This window comes from Ovis canadensis, chromosome 15, assembly GCF_042477335.2.
Source record: "Ovis canadensis isolate MfBH-ARS-UI-01 breed Bighorn chromosome 15, ARS-UI_OviCan_v2, whole genome shotgun sequence".
Classification (NCBI taxonomy): domain Eukaryota; kingdom Metazoa; phylum Chordata; class Mammalia; order Artiodactyla; family Bovidae; genus Ovis; species Ovis canadensis.
In genome coordinates, this window is record NC_091259.1 from 17,495,429 (window position 1) to 17,519,363 (window position 23,935).

At 35.1% G+C, this 23,935-nt stretch overlaps 1 long non-coding RNA gene across 1 annotated transcript in view; it reads right to left on the reverse strand.

Annotated features, from left to right (window-relative positions):
* Positions 1–23,935, reverse strand: part of LOC138421089 (uncharacterized) — a 730,022-nt gene that overhangs the window by 50,221 nt on the left and 655,866 nt on the right. The window lies entirely within an intron of this gene.

The window sequence follows — 23,935 nt, forward strand, 5'->3', positions numbered from 1 at the left end:
CACTGATATAAAATAGGTTCTGCTAATCTGAAAAAAGTTCAGTAGCTTAGAACATCAATAAGATATAGACCATTAGAATCGTAAAAATAAGTTTTCATTATCATGTCTTACTGTTTATACTATCTCACTTTAACTTAAGAATACAAGTTGGACTTAGAATTTACACCTTGCTAAATCAACCATTTTCTTAACAATACTTTCTTTTTATTCTGTCACTTATATGTAATACTGCATATTACATAGCAACTGCTAAGTTCATACCACAATCAATAAAATGTGAGCCACATTCCACTGTAGAGAAAATTTCCAGAAAAACCTAGCTGACCAGAAAATGTTCAGTTTGTCAAGGAATATAGATATACTCTTGTTTCTCTGTTTTACTATATAAAATACAAAATATAAATAAATAAATAAATATATATATATATACATACATACATACAACTCTGGTGGCCTTAACTGTATGACTCTTCACAATATATTTTAAAAATATATACTTTTTAAAGTAGCTAGCAATTATGTATCATAAATAAGGGAAATGACAATTGATGTAAAAAATTGTTCACTATATAACCAGCTTTTAGGGTTCAATATTTTGTATATATCTTTTAATACAACATCATTAGATTTAGAAAATTCATGCACCTATGGCTAAATAGAAATCCTCAATATGCAAATCAAAATTCTAATAGAGTGACTACAAGAGGGAAGGATGAAGGGTAAGCTTTCATATTTTTCAAAATGTCTACAACTAGAATTTTATAAATTGCATCAGTTTTCTCTAAGTAAATCTTATGACCTCTTAATGATTTCCTGTTATAAATAGGTATAACATAGGTATATCTAATACTGAAAAACACAGAAAACATCGTGGTCAGCTGAGCGAGATTTTACCTAATACTACAAAATTAATTTGTTCTCTGAAACTCAGAGTTCAAACAGTTTCAAGAAAGCAAGTGTTTTTCCTCTAGGAATGCAGCTAAAGCTATTTAGGCTGTGAATATCAATTGTAATTTTTCATATATTTCATCAAACATTATCATAAACCACAAAATCTTTACTGCTTTTTATTTTTACTTCAGTTGGGCTCATATTTAGAATGCTATATACTCACTGTTTCTTTTATGAAAAATATATAAAATAATTTGCTCCGCAAATATGTTTGAACATAAGAGTTGAATGAAAAACCCTTTTAAGAAAAGTAGAGCTTTTAGATGACCTTTTTATCAGGTACTTGGCTTAAGTATTTTAAAGATAAAGTAATCAAATGCAGGGAAATTAAGTATGAAGTCAGAAATATGAGAGGTATCCCACACTTTTATCTTTACTGCAAATATAATCAATTACCAAGCTCTATCAAATTTTTCTTCTTAGTATTTTTCCTTTTCCTGTATCTCCCTTATTATTGCCTTTGACCTTCATCACCTCTGTCAGCATCACTTCAGTAGTCCCCAGAAATTGCCACAGATTTTTGTCTACTGCCTCTCTTTCCTGCAGTGTAAAACAAATCACGTGAATCCTTTGCTTAATACCCTTCAGTGTGTCTCCATTTTTCATAAGATGTAGAAATTTTTTGTACAGTTCTTCTGTGTATTCCTGCCACCTCTTCTTTATATCTTCTGCTTCTAGGTCCATACCATTTCTGTCCTTTATGGAGCCCATCATTGCATGAAATATTCCCTTGATATCTCTATTTTTCTTGAAGAGATCTCTAAGTCGTTCCCATTCTATTGTTTTCCTCTATTTCTTTGCACTGATCACTGAGGAAGGCTTCTTATCTCTCCTTGCTATTCTTTGGAACTCTGCATTCAAATGCATATATCTTTCCTTTTCTCCTTTGCTTTTTGCTTCTCTTCTTTTCACAGCTATTTGTAAAGACTCCTCAGACAGCCATTTTTGCTGTTTTGCTTTTTTTTTTTTTGCATGTTTTGTGTTGGAGTTTCACAACTATTTTGACCAGTTCTGATTTAAAGTGAATTCAGTACCACTTTTTAATTTCCTTTTCCGGTTTGCTAATTATACAATATCTTTAACTATTCTCAGTTAACACAAGGCACACTTTGTCATTCCTGTTTTGGATGTGCATAGAGATCAGTATTAAATAAATATTATAGTATTGTTTTATTAAATTATCTCTTCAACATTTATTTTCAATGCTTATTTTGCACATTTGTCATGAGCTCTGGTGAAATGACTTCAGTTTCTTTCTTCCTTTTTAAAGTTGAGAGTTATTTTGGTGGGAATTTTTAGGACTTCAAGCCTGGGAGATAGCATCTCAAGTGACCCTGATACAACTTTTCTGAGGAGATAGGGGCAAGAGTCTGGCTATACAGAATTTTTCAACAAGGGATGGGTAGTCAAAACATCAAAAGATTATTGTTAATTCAGGAAAACCAGATAGCTTTAGTTAAGGAATTCAGTGCTTTTCTATGTATATGCTCAGGTGTGCCCAACTCTTTTCCCCCTATAGACTGTAGCCTGCCAGGCTCCTCTTGTTTGTGGGATTTTCCCAGCTAGAATACTGGAGTAAATTTCCATTTCGTTCTCCAAGTGATCTTTCCAACTGAGGGATCAAACCCAAGTCTCTTGCATTTCCTGCATTGCAGGTAGATTACTTCTGAGCCACCAGGGAAACCCCATTTTCTATGTGTGGGAACAGGCAAGAGTCCGGGCTTACTGTAATCATTCTTTCATATGAATCTCAGCTATCTGGGGCCAACATCTTACAATTTGATTTTTCACATCCTTAGTTCCTTGCTCACCATAAGGAGTGGCAGCATCCTGAGAGCCACTGTATCAAAGGCATTGTTCTTCCTAGGCACCCTCCTGGCTCAGAAATTCACATTTGGAGGGCCAGAACTGCTGATGACTGTGACATCCTTTGTTTCAAAAATTGTTTATACTTGTGTCTCTGCTACACTATGACCATCAATTTTACTAGCTACAATACTTGTATCTATAAGATTCTTATCTCTTACAGTATGTGACCAACCCTTCAACAAATGTAATAATGACTACTGCTGCTGCTGCTAAGTCACTTCAGTCATGTCTGACTCTGTGCGACCCCATAGACGACAGCCCACAAGGCTGCCCCGTCCTTGGGATTCTCCAGGCAAGAACATGGAGTGGGTTGTCATTTCCTTCTCCAATGCATGAAAGTGAAAAGTGAAAGTGAAGTTGCTCAGTCGTGTCTGACTCTTAGCAACCTCATGGACTGCAGCCTACCAGGCTCCTCCATCCATGGGATTTTCCAGGCAAGAGTATTGGAGTGGGGTGCTATTAATAATGACTAGGTGACCTGAAATAATTGATCAAAAATATAGTTCTGTATGCCATCAATAATTTTAATAGTGTGATTCTAGGTATGAGAAGAAGTAATGAGGGAAATATCTCCTGGATACTAACAGGTTAGAAGACAGAGGATCCAGAGAGTCTTTAATCTATCAATGGGCCGAGTCCAGAAATTAACACCTGGGGTGACCTACCAACAAGTACACAAAATGACTTCACTTTCTTAGTAAATTCTGAAAAAGAACAAAGGAACAAACAACAAAACACTATAATGGTAACAATCCTACTTCCTCAGTGAGAATCGTAGGGAATGTAGTGTTGAGCTCACAGAACATTCTTATTCTTGTGACCTCAAACTTCAGAAATACACATGAATATTCACTTTTCATAAGGATAATTCTATCTGATGATTTACATTCAACCTACTGCTTTTGGTTCTGAAATACTTTGTATCCCACAGACATATAACTGTACACATTTTCCTAATTATGTTTCTGTGGGGTCACGGCCATTTTTATTTTTATACTTCATGTATTTATATTTAAAACTCCACTCTATGTGTTGTTGAACCTAAGATATGGGTTGATATAAAAATCTACATTTAAACAGTTATGTTTTTATATTTTAATTAAATACCAGTTATTATATTTAAAAATGCTATTCAAGTAGCTGGGCAAGAGGAAAAGATAGAACTTAATTTATATGGTAGGAATGAACCTGGGCATTTTGTATGTATTAGTTACATTAATTATTCAAAAAGGTCATGAGACAAGTATTATTTTCATTTTACAACAGAGGAAACAGAAGCTCAATAAGATCAATAAATTCTCCAGTGACACATGGAGGCAGTCACATAGCCAGGACTCATACTATCCTGCTTTGGATTCAACATCTACACTTTTTCTGAAAGATGGCATTTTCCATATTAGCTCTAAAACATAACTCTGTCCTAACACTGAACACATATTTTGGGCAGGAATTTGTGTAGAATACAAAAATGTCATTACATTTGACTACATTAACTTCCATTTCTGTATGCTACTCTGCAGTAAAATGAATAAAAGAAGAAAATCTCAAATTTACCTCATAAAAGTAAATGTGGGTTAAGTGCTATAAGCCATTAATAGCTTATGTACTCATTCATTTATGTAGTAGTTACTTACCTTTAATTTACTATGCCTAAGAAAATACTATGGTATTTAATGTCTAGCCTCTACCCTACTGAAAACTAGAAGGAAATTGGAATTAAAACTTTAAATACGAAACATATTTACAATTGATGAAAAACTATGGCAAGTGAAAAATGAGTCATGGTTGTAGTATCAAAATATTTTACTGCCAATATTTTTTTTTAATCAGAACAGAATAAGGGGAAAAAAACCCAAATCCAAGTGGCTCAGATATAAAAATATTAATATTAAATTGCATTTCCTTCTAGAATAGTCTTAAATATATTATTTACACAGTTTATACCAGTGTTTGGTTAACTACATGTCACAACTTACTTGTTGGTAAAAAAATCACTTTAATGAGTCACAACTTAAAATTTTCAAAACACTAAACTAGAGGAAAAAAGGAAAATGCCAATATGCATTGTATTAGCAGGTTGACATTGCTTCAAAATATTTTTAATAGGCAAAATATTTTTATTTATGTGCATATGAAGGTCATATATACAATATATTGGTTAAGGAAGAGATAAAACATATGAATAACATTGATTTAGATTGTATCCTAAGTTGAATGTTATATTCTGGTTTTTTTTTTCCATATAAATAATGTTTTTTACTTCCTCAGATATTTTTAAATCACACAGTTTCCTATGGCCATGGAATATTTCTTTAGATTGCTCCACCACGGTGTTAACAATTATTCTATGCTTGGGCATTTTGTTCTTGTCACTTTTACTATAACGGATTTTGCTAGATTTTTTAATATACTTTTTCAAATAGATCCCTTGAATTACTATCATGAAGTGAATAGATAGCAACTTTAAAAGGCATAACTATTATTTATTTAAATATACTTATGTTTATCTTTGCTACATTAAAATTCATATTTTCACAATTTGAATACATTACAAAAACTTAGATGAGAAAATACTTTTAATCTCCCTACACAAACCCTATTACTGGTTTAATTCACTTAGGTATCTACTTAACTTTTCAACGACTATTATAAAACACAAATTATCTAAAACAAATAGCAACACAGAATGCTAAGAATAAATTGAATGTAGTGGTACAGAAAAAAACAGTCACAAGAGTAGAACACAGAACACAGAACAGCCTTCATTCCAGAAAGATAAAGGTTTTATGTATAAAAATGTGCATAATATACATATTTTAAAGGGAGACAGTGTAATTACCCCCATATAATGACAATTATAATTGTATTAACATCTGAGAATAACTGTCTTGTGCCACTACATCTAAAGAAGTATTTTTCTTTTTTAAACATAGTCATAAACATATTTATTTTTTGGAAAATAAATTTATGTTTATTTATTTTTGTGTAAACTGATTTTTGGCTCAGATCCTGACAGACTCCTAGACTGCTTTGTTGGTCAAGGAAAAATGAGCATGAGGACAAGCCAGGCCATTCAGATTCATGGATCAAAAAAGGCCAAGATCAACCACCAGTAACAAATGTTAAAACTGTCAAAAATACTCAGAGCAACAAGCTGGGATGCATAATGCAGTAGCCTAAGGTGAGGGATTACCTCTTGTTTAGTCAAGCATCTCAAACATGGAAGCAGAAGCCACTGTACCTGATCCATTGTCACTTGGAAAATTTAAAAGAATACACAGTATAAGCACACATAGAATTTCAACTTGGCAATTAGCTTGCCCTTAGCCTGGAGTGTGTCATTCATTTACGGGCCAATAACCAGGCTCCTTGCTGATTCGGTTCAGAAAATTCTAAGCGGGTAAAAGAGGATGATTCTTCTACCTCACACTGAGGCCTGTGCTCTCCCTGACTTGGAGAAATACATTATTAAAAAATAAAGCAAAACTGGAAAGTGTACATAATTTAAGGAGGAAGGAAAATAATTGTGTTATCTTCTAGGCTCCAGGCCTTGGCTTTATAAGGAAACAGATAGGCAGCTATGAGGACCACACAATTTTCCAATGGCTGGATTTATCCTGTATAGCAAACTCTCTGCCAGTTTTATAACATCAATGTTCAGGCCTACTGCCTATATGACCAGAGTGAATTACTCAAAAGTCATATTGAAAAAATCCTTAAGCCAAAAACTCTAACAGCTCTCCATATCATACTAGCTTCTAAAATTAGTGAGCATGTTCTTTATCCCTTCTGAAAATAGTAATCAGAGTAGGATTGTGAGAGGTACTGACAACCAATACCTTTATTTTTCCAAACTGAACAGTTAATTTCTATAATTAGAGATTAGTATGCCTTGAACATTAGTGTCCTCTTGCTCACAATTCATACATTGAAATGCTAACCCCTGATATGACAGTGTGAGGGACTGGGGCCTTTGGGAGATGATTAGGTCATAAGGGCAGAGTCTTCGTATTGGGATTGATGTCTTTATAAAAGAGAGTCACAGAACTCCCTAGGCCCCTGTACATCATGTGAGGATAAAGGGGAAGTTGGCAATCTGCAGCTCAGAAAAGGATTCTCACTAGAGGGGATTATGCTGGCACTCTGATTTTGGACTTCCAGCCTCCAGAACAGTGAGTGATGAATTTCTGTCATTTATAAACCACCCAGTCTACGGTACTGTGTTGTTCAGCTGCCTGGTTGTGTCTGACTCTGCGACCCTACATACTGCAGCATGCCAGTCCTCTCTGTCCCTCACCGTCTCCCAGCGTTTGCCCAAGTTCACATTCATTGAGCTAGTGATGCCATCCAGCCATCTCATCCTCTGACACCCTCTTCTACTTCTGCCCTTTATCTTTCCTGGCATCAGGGAGTTTTCCAATGAATCGTCTGTGTGCATCAGATGACCAAAATACTGGAGCTTCAGTTTCAGTATCAGTTCTTCCAGTGAATAATCAGGGTTGATCTTCCTTAAGATTGACTCGTTTGATCTCCTTGCTGTCCAAGGGACTTTCAGGAGTCTTTTCCAACAACGCATTTTGAAGGCTTCAGTTCTATGGCATTCTGCCTTCTCTACAGTCCAGCCCTCACAACCTTACATGACCACTGGGAAGACCATCACCTTGACTATACGGACCTTTGTGGGCAGAGTAATGTCTTTGCTTTTCAACACACTGTCTAGGTTTGCCACTGCTTTCCTACCAAGAAGCAGTTGTCTTCTGATTTCATGGCTGCAGACACTGTCTGCAGTGATTTTGGAGCCCAAGAAGAGGAAATCTCTCACTACTTCCACATTCTCCCCTTCTATTTGCCACGCAGTAATGGGGCTGGATATCATGATCTTAGTTTTTTTTAACATTTAGTCTTAAGCCAGCTCTTTCACTCTCCTCCCCTACCCTCATCAAGAGGCTCTTTAGTTCCTCTTTGCTTTCTGACATTAGAGTGATATCATCCACATGCCTGAAGTTGATGTTTCTCCCACTTATCTAGATTCTAGCTTGTAGCTCATCCAGCCCAACATTTCTCATGATTAAAACATTTTTGGCAGGTGACACCATGTTGGCTACTCATAAAGAATCTGATTACAATGCAGGAAACCTGGGTTCAATTCCTGGGTCAGGAAGATACCCTAGAGAAAGGAATGGCAACCCACTCCAGTATTCTTGCCTGGAGAATCCCATGGACAGAGGAGCCTAGTGGGCTACCGTCCATTGGTTCGCAGAGTTGGATATGAGTGAGTGACTAACACTTTCCCCTTCATGGATCACTGCCTTGTTGTGGAGAAGGGGCTTGTATAACTCAGTGAAGCTATGAGCCATGCTGCACAGGGCCACCCAAGACGGACAGGTCACAGCAGAGAGAGTTCTGACAAAACATGATCCACTGGAGGAGGGAATGGCAAACCACCCCAGTATACTTGCCATGAGAACCACATAAAAGGCTAAAAAGATATGACACCAAAAGATGAGTGTCCAATACACTACTAGAGAAGAGCTGAGGAGAATTACCAATATCCCCAGAATGAAGAGGCTGGGCCAAAGTGGATAGAATACTCATTTGCTGATGTGCCTGGTAACAAAGTAAAATCTGATATTGCAAAGAACAGTATTACATGGTACCTTTTTACAGTAGTCTAAATGAGTTAAGGCAGAGATCCATACTTAGTGTTATCATATTTTTTTAAATACTAAGATGTTAATAGAAACCATATAAAATTATCTGTTAGTTGAGATAAATGGTAGAAACAATGCAAGAAAAGAAAAGGAAAAATACTAGGATACAAATTAGTCCAGATAGGGTCCTGGTAGACACAGAGATAATCAGCAGTCAGTAAAGGGAGAAATGAGATATGAGATAATGTATTACATGGTTACAAAATATTCAGAGACTATTTTATTCAATCCATTCCCTTGCTTCCTACATTTTCTCCCTTTTTACTTATTTTGAGAGCAATAAAATTTGCTTCCTGCACTCAAGGAGCTCATGGCTGATTAAGGAAAAGAACATCAAAGGCAAATAACTAATCCAATCTCAATGTCAAGAGAGCCCTTAGCAACAAGTGTTTTAAGTTTATGTAGTTAGCAAAGAAAGGCATTACCAAACAGAGCTTATTCCATTGGGAGCTTGAAGAATGCCTTCCTATTTGTTGCACTCACAGTAAGTTCCTGCTTTAAATTCAAAAATTAATTTAAAGTATAGACTTCCATAAAAAATAGAGTAGAAATAGTAGAAATATTAAAGCAAGCTACTGAATTGTTGGGCTTCCTAAGTGAAACAGTGGTAAAGGCTCCTCCTGCCAATGCAAGAGACACAAGAGAGGAGGGTTTGATCCCTGGGTTGGGAAGATCCCCTGGAAGAGGAAATGGCAATCAACTCCAGTATTCTTGCCTGGAAAATTCCAAGGAAAGAGAAGCCTGGCGGGCTACAGTTCATGGGACTGCAAAGAGCTGGATATGACTGAATACATACACACAACAAAACAACACAACACACTGAATTGTACAGGCCCAACACTACACAACCATCTCAACTTCTTTTGGATGACATGAGATAAAAAGCATATGTCTAAACTCAGGAGTACTAGGATTATTATTAAAGTATTGAACTATGGTACCACTCTACTTTTTCAATAAAAAAATATTATTTTAAACCTTTTCAGCCCCTGTTCACTACAGATTTATCATTCAAAGGTATTGACTTGAACATGGCTGAAGAAAAACTTGTAAGTCAAACAGCTGGGGTAGAGCAATTAACACATAAAGAATGAATACAGAAAATAAAGATTTTAAATCACTCTATTAAAGTTTTTTGGCTACACTCCATGGGATTACAAAACAGTTGGGCATGGCTTGGCAACTAAACAACAACACAACACACTGTTCTCCATAGTGGCTGTACCAATTTACATTCCCACCAACCGTGGAGGAGGGTTCTCTTTTCTCAACAGCCACTCTAGGATTTATTGTTTGTAGACATTTTGATGATATCCATTCTGACTGGTGTGAAGTGATACCATTTTGGAGTCTTAATTTGTATTTCTCTAATAATCAGTGATGTTGAGCATCTTTTCATTGCTTTATGGTCATCTGCATGAATTCTTTGGAAAAAGGGATGACAGGATTCAGGATGTCCTCATTTTCTAGTACTTACTGTGCGCAAACATTGTAGGGTTAGAATAACAAAATACATTGAGGAAGTGAAGAAGATAAGATGGATAAAGAGTAACACGGAGAAAAGATTATGAAGGAATATGTACCTCCCTGTATGTTAAGAACCATATCTGTTGAATTTCAGGTAAAAATTAAATACGACTTGAATAATAGTGCTAACAGTAAATACAGAGAGGATAAGATTGATAACAGATATTTAGGATGTGAAACAGACAGTGTTAAGTAACTTTTCAATATATATAGACAGAGAAAGGCCACCAAAAGATGACTCCCAATTTCCCATGTGTGCTGTCAGAATTACTCCAGTGTTGTTCACTGAAATTTAGATTGAAGGTCAAGGAAACAATTTTGGGAAGGAAATAATATGTTAAAGGACAGATGAGTGTGAAGTGCCTTTAGGTGGAAATGCAAACAAGGTGATAAGTTTTTTTTTTTTTTTCACCTTTAGGAGGGTACGTGAATTGAGAAGGTCAGGGATCTACAGCAGAACTGCATTTTATTTAAAATAAATAATTGATAGGACAAAAAAAAAAGAGGCAATATTTGGAAAAGCAAAATTCTTAAAAATTTAGGTAAAACTGAGAATAATACAGCATGTACTTTAAATTTTTTTTTTACAACATAGAATGATTATGGAAACCATCAAGTTTGGTTGTTAGCAATACACAACAAAATATAATTCAATCATCTATTACATATATAGAAAATATAGAGGCAAGATTAAAGTGCTAAGGAAGTATAGTGTATAAAATGAGAATATCTATATATGCAGTATTAAATGATCCATGAGCAATTTAAAAATAGACATCACTGTTATACTTATGGATCCTGTTAAATCAGGAATCTACCACTGATGACCAGGTTATTGGGATAATCACGGACACTGATGAACGATGGAGGGCAGGAGAATAGAGTAACTACTAAGCACTCACTCATCAGGTCTTATAAACAAGTTCTTGTTAAATACTGAAGGTGCTTCAGGGGAAGGATTATTTGTCTCCATTTATAGGTGAGAATGCTATCTCTGAGAATTTGAATGACTTAGCCAAAGTCAAAGAGCCAGAGATAAAATTAGCTTTTAAAGCAGGCATGCCTTTTTTCTAAGGAAGGATGATAGCATTCTCTTAGAAATAACATACTAAAAGTGTTTGCTGAGTGGATGGTTGAATGAATGATTGAATCACTGATCCCCTTAGGAATTAGCATATCTTTTACCTGCTTATAAAATACAGAACTTTTTCTGTCTAGAAATAGGCCCCCTTGCTGTTGAAGATGGAAATCAGTAATTTTGCACCTGCAGCATTTTGCTGGATGCTAGGAAAGAGTATTGCAGTGTCAGTGATTTCTTGAAGGCTGCATCTACATTCAGGTTTACTTAGTTGGAAAAAGGACTCATTGACAAATTAAGATTTCAAGCATTCTTTAAATTAAGCGTTATGTAAACAAATCTAGGGTTATTTAAACCTATTTCAAGTGATTTGCATTAATTTCAATGTTTTCTTCCTTCATAATTGACTTGACCTGGACCTCTTTCATTTCACAAAGGAGCAGGAGAAAAATCATTACTGGAAAAGCAAATTGCTGAAAAGAAGCTTGTCACTGAATGCACCAGTTACAATCCAGCCGAACAGGTTCAAGAGGGAACTTCTACTTTCAATTACATGAATGTCTCAGGAAAACAGTGAGTGTGTGTGTATATATATATTTGTGTATGCACACACAAATGAATAATATATGTGTTATATATATAATTTAATATGCATGCACCTTAATACACACACACACACACACATATATATAAAGCATTTTAATAGTGAACAAAAATCTGAGGACATTTTATTCCAAAGGCACACAGATCAACATGTAGAGAAAAGGCACTATTATATGGCTCTGTTAGAATTAAAAAAATATGCAACATTTTGGTAGGAATGTTCTAGTATTTAGAACATTTAAACGAACATAATTTTAACAATTAATTTTAGTTCAGCAATATACAGAAAAATAGAATACCATGTGTAAAAGACACTTGAAGAAAAGAGCACTGATACCCTGGAGGGAACTTGGTTGAGCATTTTCATCATTAACTTTTGGCCTCAGACTAGTCTTCCCCAGGAACAGTCTCAGAGTCTCAGATGCCCTCTAGCAACTTCATCCTCTGATAATAACATGCATTGTAAGAGAATGGGACCTAAGGGCAGTTTATTTTTCCTCTTTTTCTTTCTTCCTTTCTCTCTATCCTTCCTTTCTTCCTTTCCATTTGTCTTTCTCCTTCTGTCTCTATCTTGTTCTTTCTTCCATTTTTCCTTCTCTTCTTTCAAAATCATTTGTTAATTGAGTGACTACTTTTTGATAGCACTGCTACCTGCTGAGTTTTAAGTTCTTAGTGATATAAGGAAATCCTGAGTGGCAAGTGATAAAGCTCTACAGAGAGGCAGAGAGATTATAGGAGCACTTGAGAGGAATTAAATATAGGGTGTTCTCTGAGTTTTGAAGGACAGAATGAGCTATGGACTTTGGGGGATAAGGAGGAGGGAGAAAAGGGGAAGAAAATAACTTCAAGTAGAAAAGTAAATGTCATGCATTTCCAGTGTGGCTAGAGAATGTTTATTAAGCAGGGAAAGTCAGAGAAACAGGTCAAGATTAAACAACAAAGTGTCCTGTGACAAGAGAAAGAAGGTTGTCAAATCCAATTATAGTTTTCACAGCAGAATTGTAGGAGAACCAAAGTCCTGTGGGGTTCAGAAGGGATGATAATAAGGGTGACAAGTCAGTTCAGGACTTAACTCTGTGTAAAACACTATAAAATCTATAATATCTAATTTAATCCATTCAATAACACTATAAACAATTGTGACCCCATGGACTGTAACCCACCAGCCTCCTCCACACATGGGATTCTCCAGGCAATAATACTGGAGTGGGTTGCCATTTCCTTCTCCAGGGGATCTTCCTGACCCAGGGATCGAACCCAGGTCTCCTGCATTGCAGGCAGATGCTTTAACCTCTGAGTCACCAGGGAAGCCCCTTTTAAAGAACTAAAGAAATTTAAAGAACAGATTTCTTAATTTTCCCACAGTTACAATGTTAGAGGATTCAAACTCAGGTGTTGCTAACTTCTGAGACAGTCACCAATCACTTAACACAAGCTTGGAAAATTTATAGCTGTATTCGTTTTCACTTGATGACAGATAAACATATTTATATTCATTTCTAAGTGATTAATACATATATAAATATTCAACAGTTGAAGATTTAAGAAAAGGTTGAAGACTAAAATAACAATAAAGCTTAGGTATATTTGGATTATAAATCAGCAAAACTGATGTAAAAATGATTTAAACATAGATGCATGCTCAGTCACTCCGTCTTGTCTGACTTTCGGGACCCTGTGGACTGTAGCTCACCAGGCTCCTTTGCCACGGAGTTCACCTTATCTATCATTTCTGACCATCTTCCTACTTTGTTCTTCAAAGACACTCAAGATCAACACTGTGTACTTGGCTCTGATTAGGGTAGCTATCCCTCATGCCCTGCCCTCTGCTCCATTTTGATAGCTTAAGTATTAATACAAATTCCTGTTAACAATCCTACCTGCTTTGGCAGAAGACTATGTAACACAAAGTTCATCAAATGTAGTGAGGACATTCAGAACATTCAGTCTGATAGTGATATCTGCTCAAAAGCTACATGGTCCATATATCATGTGATGAAAAAGCAAAACGTTTTTATTTTATATTTTTTATTTTTGGTCTTTGAATTTTAAGTGCGAATGCTTATTTTTACCTGAAAAATGTGCAGTTTTTGAACTGCTTTTTCTGGACAAGCTTTTAAACTAAGGAATGTCACTAAATCGCTTTTTTATTGTGCAAGATTTTATTCAGCTTTTTAATCTTCTTTTTCATTTATTACTTTATTTTTAATTGGAGTGAAATTGCTTTACAATGTTGTGTTGGTTCCTGCTGTACAGCAATATGAATCAGTCATAAATGTATGTATGTATGTGTGTGTATATATATATATATCTTCTTCTTGAGTTACTAAATTTCTAACAAATTCCACTTCTCAACTCCTACCATATAATTAAAATTGAATTTAAAGCCAAAGATTTTGTAGTTTTAACAGTAGGCAAATTATGTAAATAATAAAAAATATAAGTGAGCATAATACATACAAACATTATACTTTAATGATATGCATTTATTATAGCTTAGTTTTCCAAGTTGATTTTCATAGATGTATATTTGATTCTCACATAAAACCATTGAATTAGGTGTAAGAATTACTGTTATTTTCATTTCAGATATAAGCTTGAGAATCATGCTTACCTATTGTAAAATTATGGACTTCTCTTTAGAATTTAGTTCCTCTATACAATGCTTTATTTATTTCTAAGCTCACAGTAAAAAAAAAAAAGACACTTGAAATGGAAATATATCTATTGCTATTATATTTGTATGAACACAATTTTGAAAATAAAAAAAATATGCCTACAGATATAAATAATAATTAGTGGTATTTACATACTATGGAATATTATGTTGCCATTGAAATCAATGATTTGTACTCATATAACAGAGCCCCAATATATGTTTTATGCAAAACACAAGCGTCACACAAAATGCATTTGAAAAAAGGAAAGAAAAGAAAATAAAGAAAACGAATAAAAAGAAGGAAAGAAAGAAAGAGGAAGGTGAAGATGTAGAAGGAAAGAAGAAAGGATAAAAGGAAACAAAGAAGGAAGAGAGGGAAAGAGGAAGAAAGAAATAATGACTAAATGAGAGAAAAATTATATATGTCTTTTTGTGTATGTATAAACAATTCCTGAAAAAAATTTGAAGAACCTGAAAAGTTAAAATGAGTTGTGGAAAGAGGTTTTCCTTTTTCATTTAAAAGTCCTCAAGTCTCTTCATTTATTTATGTATATTTAATCACAATGAACTGTTAGTTTTATTATATATTTTTAAAAGCAACCACTGGTATTAATAGAATGATTTAAAAGGGAGGTTAATGCATATGTGTAATATGCTTGAGGTTACTATCACTAAATATGAACAATCTTATTACTTTGATTTTCAAATAAGATCAAAGAATGTTCTTGACTTTTGTGATGGTTTGGCCTGAATAATTATTAATAAACTTAACCATCACTGCCATTTTCACCGGTGTGAATTTGTCATATAATGGGTTACATATTAAAATAGTGTTCTTCAACTCACTGAGGGTTTGTTTTATTATCATAAGAAATTTTGGTTTTACTGGCCTTCTGAGTAAAACAAATAAAACCCATGGCTTTATGCAATAGCTCTTTCCCCCTTGTTAAGGGAGACATATTAGTTGACCACATATGAGTTTATTTCTGAGCTCTCAATTCTATTTCATTATTGGTATATGTATTTTAGGCCAGTACCATACTGTTTTGATTACTATTCATTTCTAATAAAGCTTGAAATCAAGAAGTGAGATGTCTCTAGGTTTCTTTCTCAAGATCATCGTGGCTATTTGGGATATTCGATAATTCCATGTAAACTATAAGATTCTTCTGTTTCTCTAAAAGTTGATATTGGAATCTTGAAAGGAATTGCATTGAATCTGTAGATAATTTTGGGTGGTATGATATTTTAAAAACATTAATTTGTCCACTCCATAATTACAAAATAGTCTTCCATTTATTTGTGTCTTCCTCAATATCCTTCATCAGTGTTTTATAATTTTCAATGTACAGATCTTTCACCCCCTTGGTTAACTTTATTACTGAGAGGAGTTGAAGATGGCAGAATAGAAGGATGTGTGGCTCACTTCATCCCACAAACATATAAATATAAATATATATATATATATATATATATATATATATATATATATATATATATATATATATATCTTCAAATGGAACAATTCTCCCAGAATACCAACTAAAAGCTGACAGGAGATATTTTATACAATCAAAGTTATAAAAATGATCCTTATATATCTAGAAAGAGCCAGAACCCCTCAAAGGGAACTGTGGAAGAAAGAAGGTTCTCTCACCCTGGGAACCTCCTTCACCTGCTGGGAGATTTATTGGGTCATATAGGGAGCTGCAGGTGTCTAGAATTTGCTTGAAAGCAGGGTGCAAGAACTGCCTTCCTTCCTAGCAGGGTAGGGAGGGGCAGCACAGGTATTCCCTGCCACATCATCACACTCTCCCACATAAGACTTGCACCTTCTAGTGTGTGCTGCAACTGGTGCTGAAAGTCCAGCTTCAGCAGGCAGACTTGGTGAGGGGATTCTGATTGGTAGTGCAGAGACTACCCACAGGGCCTGGTTTGTGATAGAGGCTGCTCTGGAGTTATGTGCAGAATGGAATGTGGACTTACCATTGTTGTTGTTTATTGTTTAGTCACTAAGTCATATCCGACTCTTGCGACCCCATGGACTGTAGCCTGCCAGGCTCCTCTGTCCATGGGATTTCCCAGGCAAGAATACCAGAGTAGGTTACCATTTCCTTCTCTAGGGGATCTTCTCTGGCCCAGGGATTGAACTTGTGTCTCCTGCATTGGCAGGCAGATTCTTTGCCACTGAGCCACAAGGGAAGATTGGAAGCTTACCATAGGAAACCCATTATTATGGTATAAAAGGCATGGCATTGTTCTGCCATCAGAGCCTCATTGTCAGCATGTTCATGGCTAGGTGAAGTGCTGGAAGCCATGGGTTTTGGGAATACACAAAAGCCAAAAGGTGGGGCTGGCATCTATACTGATGGTCTGCACTCCCACAGTGGGGGTGGCTTCAGCTAACTTTGGGAGCTCACATGTACTAGAAGTGGGTCCAAACCAATTATCACTCTTCCCACAGAGGAGGTGGTTCCAGGGGAGGTGTCAGAAACAACATCAGTCTTTGTGGGCGCACACACTAAAGTGTCAGGAGAAGTCCTCCAGGGTCACAAGTCCTTGCTGATAGCTACTGAGGGAGAATATGAAGCCACTTTTTCATAATGGGAGCTATTTGGTCCCACTTACTTCATATCACAGCTCAGAACCTGATCTATGGACCTTTGCTCCAACAACTGGGGCACATTCACTACCCCCAAAGGGCTATTCTAACCACCGACCAAAGAGGAAGCCCCACCTGATAGTCAGTGCAGGCTCTGGTTACCAAAATACCAAACATACCTCCTATCAAGAGAACAATGACAATCGTACTCTGAGGAAAGACAATGCAGGTATCCATACCAAAGCCAATCTTCACACCAAAAATATTAGACTCACACAGGCTGCACAGAGACAGTAACACATAAATCTTATGGCAGGGCAGAAGGGAGTGGCAAGAGACATTCAAAATCCTAAAAGGGGGGGGGGGCGGGAAACCAAACAACTACAACCTAGGATACTCTACTCAGCAAATTGTCAGGTAGAATAAAAAAGAGATAAATTACATAAAGATAGCCCTTCAAGACCACAGTGGATCATTGAGAAATGTATGTAAAAGAATAAGCAGAGGGATTATAATGAATGGAAGGAACAAGATAAACTCCCTGAATAATGAAACATACCTTTCCAGTCTACCAGAACCCTGAGTTCAAAAAGAGATAAACATTGTCAAAGAAATTAAGAAGGACTATAGAAAGAAATGCAGATCACTGTAACAAGGCACTACAAATTATAAAGAGAAGTCAATCAAAATTAGATAACAGCTGAAATAAAAACTGAGCTAAAAGCAATGAATAACAGACTAAATTATACAAAAGGGTGAATAAATGATCTGGAAAATAAAGTAATAGTAATCAACCAATCAGAACAGCAGACAGAAAGGAATAAATTAAATAAAAGCAATATATGAGCAATATCTATGGGATAATATATAAAGTGTATATATATATATACACATATATATATATAAGGTGTATATGTATACACCTTAAGTGTATATGTAAGTGTATAAGTGTATATGTATAAAGTGTATAAGTGTATATGTATAAAGTCGATGTAACCTATGGGATTCCAGAAGGAGAAGGAAGAGAGATGGGGATTGAAAATTTATTTGATGAGGTTATTAGTGAAAACTCACCAAACTTAAATAAGGAAACAGATATTGAAGAAGCATTGAGTAGCTTAAACAAGATGAAGGCAAGCAGATCCACACCAAAACATATCATAAATAAAATGGCAAAAGTTAAAGACATAGGATTCTAAAGGCAGCAAGAAAAATCAAAGAATTTGTTCCAAGAGAACCTCCATCAGGCTATTAGCTGATTTCTCTGCAGAATCTTGGCAGGTCAGAAGGGAGTGGTGAGATACATTAAAAATCCTAAAAGGGAGGGGGGAGCGGGACTACAACCGAGGATACTCTACCCAGCAAATTATCAGGTAAAATAAAAAAGAGATAAATTACTCAGTCAAGCAAACGTAAAAGAATACAGCGATACTAAATGTATCATAAAATAAATACTGAAATGTCTTCTCTATATGGAAAAGAAGTAAGAACCTATAGGAAAGGAGAAGATCATAATAGGAAATGCAATTATATAAAAAGATAGAATATTACTTAAATAAGCCAGTGCATAGGTTGTTTTATTAAAAAGTAAGGAAAGAAGAAAATGTAAATCTTCTGGAATATGTTTGAGTTTATATAACTATCAGTCTGAAGTAAGTAGATAAAGTTTATGGGTTAATATGTTTGAAAACCAGAGTGAAAAAAAAATCAAAAATATACAGTATATTTGCAAAAAATTAAAAAAATAAATGAATTCAAGCATAATACAAAATAAAACTATCACACCACACACACACACACACACACACACACGAAAAGAAAAAAGAAGAAATATAAAGTCAACTGGGAAACATGGTTTATTAAATAAAATGGCAATAAATACACACCAATCAATAATTACACTATTTTCAATGGACTAAATCCTCCAAACAAAAGACAGAGTGGAAGTTATAATAAAATAAGAACCTAAAATATGTTGCCTACAAGAGACCCACTGTAGGGTAAAAGTAAAAAATAGATTAAAAGTGAGGGGAAGTTAAAAGCTATATCATGCAAAAGAAAATGACAAGAAAGCCAGGAAGCAATAACTATATCAAACAAAATAGACTTTAAATCAAAGGTCATAAAGAAGGGTAAAGGAGAACACTATATTATGATAAAAGGGTCATTATAGAAGCTGATATTACAGTTGTTAACATATATACACCCAATATAAGAGCATCTAAATATATAAAACAAATCTAATATACATACAGTGAGAAATTAACCAGAATTTAAACACTGCACTGATATCAATGTTTCTGACAGAAAATCAGTAAGACAACAGAGATCCTAAATTATACAGTAGAAGAATTAGACTTAATTGCTATCTATAGGACTATATATATGTAAAATATCTATATCTATATATATATAATGCAATTCTTGTTGAGTATGCAAAGAAAATAATCTAGGATAGACCACACATTAGGAGACAAAACAAGTCTAAATAACTTTAAGAAGATAGCAGTTGTTTCAAGCATCTTTTCTGTCCACAATGGCATGAACTAGAAATGAAACTCATAAAAAAAATTAAAAAAAAAGAATTCATGGAAACTAAGTAACTTTCTACTAAAAACAAACAATTGATCAATGATGAAATGACAAATAGTACCTCAAGAAAAATGACAATGAAAACACAATAGAAATTCTATGGCATGCAGCAGAAGCAGTCTTAAGTTCAAAGCAATAATTGCCTTCCTCAGAAATAAGAAAAGTCTAAAATGAACAATTTAGCCTGCGTGCTCAGTTGTTCAGTTATTCCTGACTCTTTGTGACCCCATGGACTGCCACCCACCAGGCTCTCCTATCCCTAGGGTTCTCCAGGCAAGAAGACTGGAGTGGGTTGTCATTTGCTTCTCAAAGGATCTTACCAAGTCAGGGATCAAACCCACATCTCTTGTGTCTCCTGCACTGGCAGGTGGGTTCCTTACCACTGTGCCACCTGCGAAGTCCAAAAAACTTAGCCTACCACCTAAAGTAATTTAAAAGAACAACAAACAAAACCTGAAGCCAGCAGAAGGAAGAAGATAATAAAGATCAGAGAAGAAATAATTATAATAGAGATAAAAATTAGAAAAAAAAGGTCAATTAACCGAGATCTGCCTTTTCAGAAGAATAACAAATCTCTAACAAGTTTCACCAAGAAGAGAGAGAGAGTACACAAATAAACTAAATAAAAATTAAAGATGAGAAATAGCTCTTAACACAGAAATACAAAAAAAAAATCATAAGAAAAAATATTATAAACAATTTTCTAGAAACATACAGGCTATCAAAACTGAATCAGAAGAAACAGATGACATGAACAGACCAATCAATTAAAGTGAAATAAAATCAAACAAAATACAAAACAAAAAATCTCCCTATAAACAAAAGTCCAGGAGTAGATGGCTTCACTAGGGAACACACAAAGAATAACTTTCAACTACCCTTCTCTAACTCTTCAAAAAGGCTGAAGCAGTGGGAACACTACCAAAGTTATTCTATGAAACCACCTTCATCCTGATACCAAAACTAGACTGAGGTACTGCAAAATAAAAAAAGTAAAACTACAGGCCAATACCTTTGATGAGTGTAGGTGGAAAAATCCTCAGAAAAATATTAGTAATCTTATAACACATAAAAAGGATCATACATCATTATCAAGTTGGATTCACTCCATGGTCAAAAGGATGGTTCAGCATATACAAATAATCCAATGTGATACACCACAACAACAAAAGGAAAGAAGAAAAAAAAAAATCACACGATTATCTCAACAGATGTAAAAAAAAATCCTTTGATAAAATTCAACATCCATTCATAATAAAAACTCTCACTAAAGTTGGTATATAGGGAACATATCTCAATGTAATAAATGCTGTTTATGACAAAACCAGCAGTCAAAGTAATACTCAGTGGTGAAAAGTTGAAAATCTTCCCACTAAATGCTGTAACAAAATGAGGATGCCTACGCTCATGACTTCTATTTCACACAGGATTGGAAGTCTTACTCACAGCAATAGGACAAGAAAAAGAAAGAAAAGGTATACAAATTAGAAAGGAGGAGGTAAAACTGCCATTATACGCAGATGACATAATACTCTATAGAGAAAACCCCAAAGATATCACACAAAAATTATTAGAACTAGCAGATGAATTCACTAAGGTAGCAGGATAAAGATTAGCACAGAAATGGTTGCATTTCATTACACCAACAAAAAAATGTGAGAAAGTTTATATATATACAGTTAAAAAAATGTATCAGAATATAAAATATCCAGGAATAAACCTAACCAAGGAGATAAAAGACCCAAAAACCTGAGAACTAGAACACACTGATAAAAAAAAATAGATGATAGATGAAAGAAATTAAAATATATTACATGCTCTTCAACTGAAAGAATCAATATTGTTAAAATGACATATTACACAAGAAACCTACAGATTTAATGTGATCCCAATTAAATTACCTATGGGATTTTTCATGGAACTAAAACAAACAATTCTAAAATTTATATGGAACCACAAAAGACCTAGAATTGTCAAAGCAATACTGAGGAAAAAGAACAAACCGGGAGGCATAACCCAGACTTCAGACATACTACAAGGCTACAGTAGTCAAAACAACACAGTATTGGCACAAAGACAGATGTAAAGGGCAACAGAATAAAATAGAAACTCCAGAAATAAGCCCACAAATCTACAGTTAATCTTCAACAAAGGAGGTAATAACATACAATGAAAAAAATACAGTCTCTTTAGTAGATGGTATTGAGAAAGCTGGACAGTGGCAAGTAAATCAATGAAGTTAGAACACTCCCTCCTACCGTACACAAAAATAAACTCAAAATGGCTTCAGGACTTAAACATAAGACACATATCAAAAAACACTAGAAAAGAACACTGGCAAAACTTTTCTGATATAAATGGTAATGATGTCTTCTTAGATAGGCTCACATTGCAATGGAAATGAAGCAAAAAGGAACAAATGGAACCTAATCAAATTAGTGAGACTTTGCACAGCAAAGGAAACCATAAACAACAACAACAAAACAAACTCTGGAATGGGAGAGAATAATTATAAATGATGTGACTGAAAAGTGCTTATTTTTCAAAATGCACAAACAGGTCATACCACTCAATATCAATGTATGGGGAAAACTACCACAATATTGTAAAGTAATTAGCCCCCAATTATAATAAATAATTAATTTAAAAAATACAACACATTTTCTCTGTACATCTGAATTTTAGTGGAATTAAATTTTTTCACTCTGCTAAAAATAAATAAATAAAACAAGCAACCCAATCAAAAAATGGGAGCAAACCCAGACATTCCTCCAAAGAAAACATACTGATGGTCAACAAGCACATGATAAGATTTTAAACACTGATAATTATTTGAGAAATGCAAATCAAATCCACAATGAGGTATTGCCTCAAATTGGTGAGAATGCTGCTGTTGCTGAGGCTAAGTAACTTCAGTCGTGTCCGACTCTGTGCGACCCCATAGACAGAAGCCCACCAGGCTCCCCTGTCCCTGGGATTCTCTAGGCAAGAACACTGGTGTGGGTTGCCATTTCCTGCTCCAATGTATGAAAGTGAAGTTGCTCAGTCATGTTTGACTCTTAGCGACCCCATGGACTGCAGCCTACCAGGCTCCTCCATCCATGGGATTTTTCCAGGCAAGAGTACTGGAGAGGGTTGCCTTTGCCTTTGCCTTCTCTGATATATATATGTATGTATGTATGTATGTATATATGTATATGTGTATATATATGTATGTCTTTATATACACTTAAATGTGTTATTTCCATTATAGATTTTTTATAAGATATTGAATGTATTTCCCTGATATCAGTGATACACTTTTGAGGATACATCTGAAGGAAATAAAGTTATCTTGAAGATATATCTCCCCCTCCATTTTCATTGCATTATTTACAACAGCCAAGACATAAAAACAATCCAAGTGTTTTTAGATAAATGGAGCAAAAAATGTGACAAACTTATTAATAAAACCATGTTGCCATTTGTGACAGAGTTTCCCTGGTAGTTCAGTGGTAAATAATACACCTGCATAAGACTCAGGTTCAATCCATGAGTCTCCAGTAATCCTGCCTGGGAAATTCAATTGACAGAGGAGCCTGATGGGCTATGGTCCATGATGTTGCAAAAAAGTAGGACACAACTTAGGACTAAACAACAGTAACATCTGAGACAATATAGCTGAAGCTTGAGTTCATTATGTTGATTAAAATAAGCAGGAAAAAGAAAGACATACCATATGAACTCAGCTTTAGTTGAATATAAAAGAAAACCAACTTTATAAAAATAGGGAAACAATTTGTGTTTGCTGGAGGACATGGTGGGTGGGTGGGGACATGGGTGAAGGCAGGAAAATGGTATAAACTTCCCATTTTAAGATAAATTCTGGACATGTGATTACAACATGGTAACTATAGGTCAGTCAGTCATTCAGGACTCAGTCGTGCTAGATTCTTTGCAATCTCATGGACTGCAGCACCCAAGGCATCCTTTCTAACACCAAATCTGAGACTTGCTCAAACTTATGTACATGAGTTGAGCTGGTGAGGCCATCCAAGCATTTCATCCTCTGCCGTCCCCTTCTCCTCCTGCCTTCAATCTTTCCAAGCATCAAGATCTTTTCCAATGAGTCAGTACTTCCCATCAGGTGGCCAAAGTACTGGAGCTTCAGCTTCAGTATCTAGCCCTTCTAATGAAAATTCAGAACTGATTTCCTTTAGGATTGACTGGGTTGATCTTGTAGTTCAAGGGACTCTCAAGAGTCTTCTTCAACACCACAGTTCAAAAGCATAGATTCTTTGGCACTCAGCTTTCTTTATAGTCCAACTCTCACATCCATACATGACTACTGGAAAAAACATACC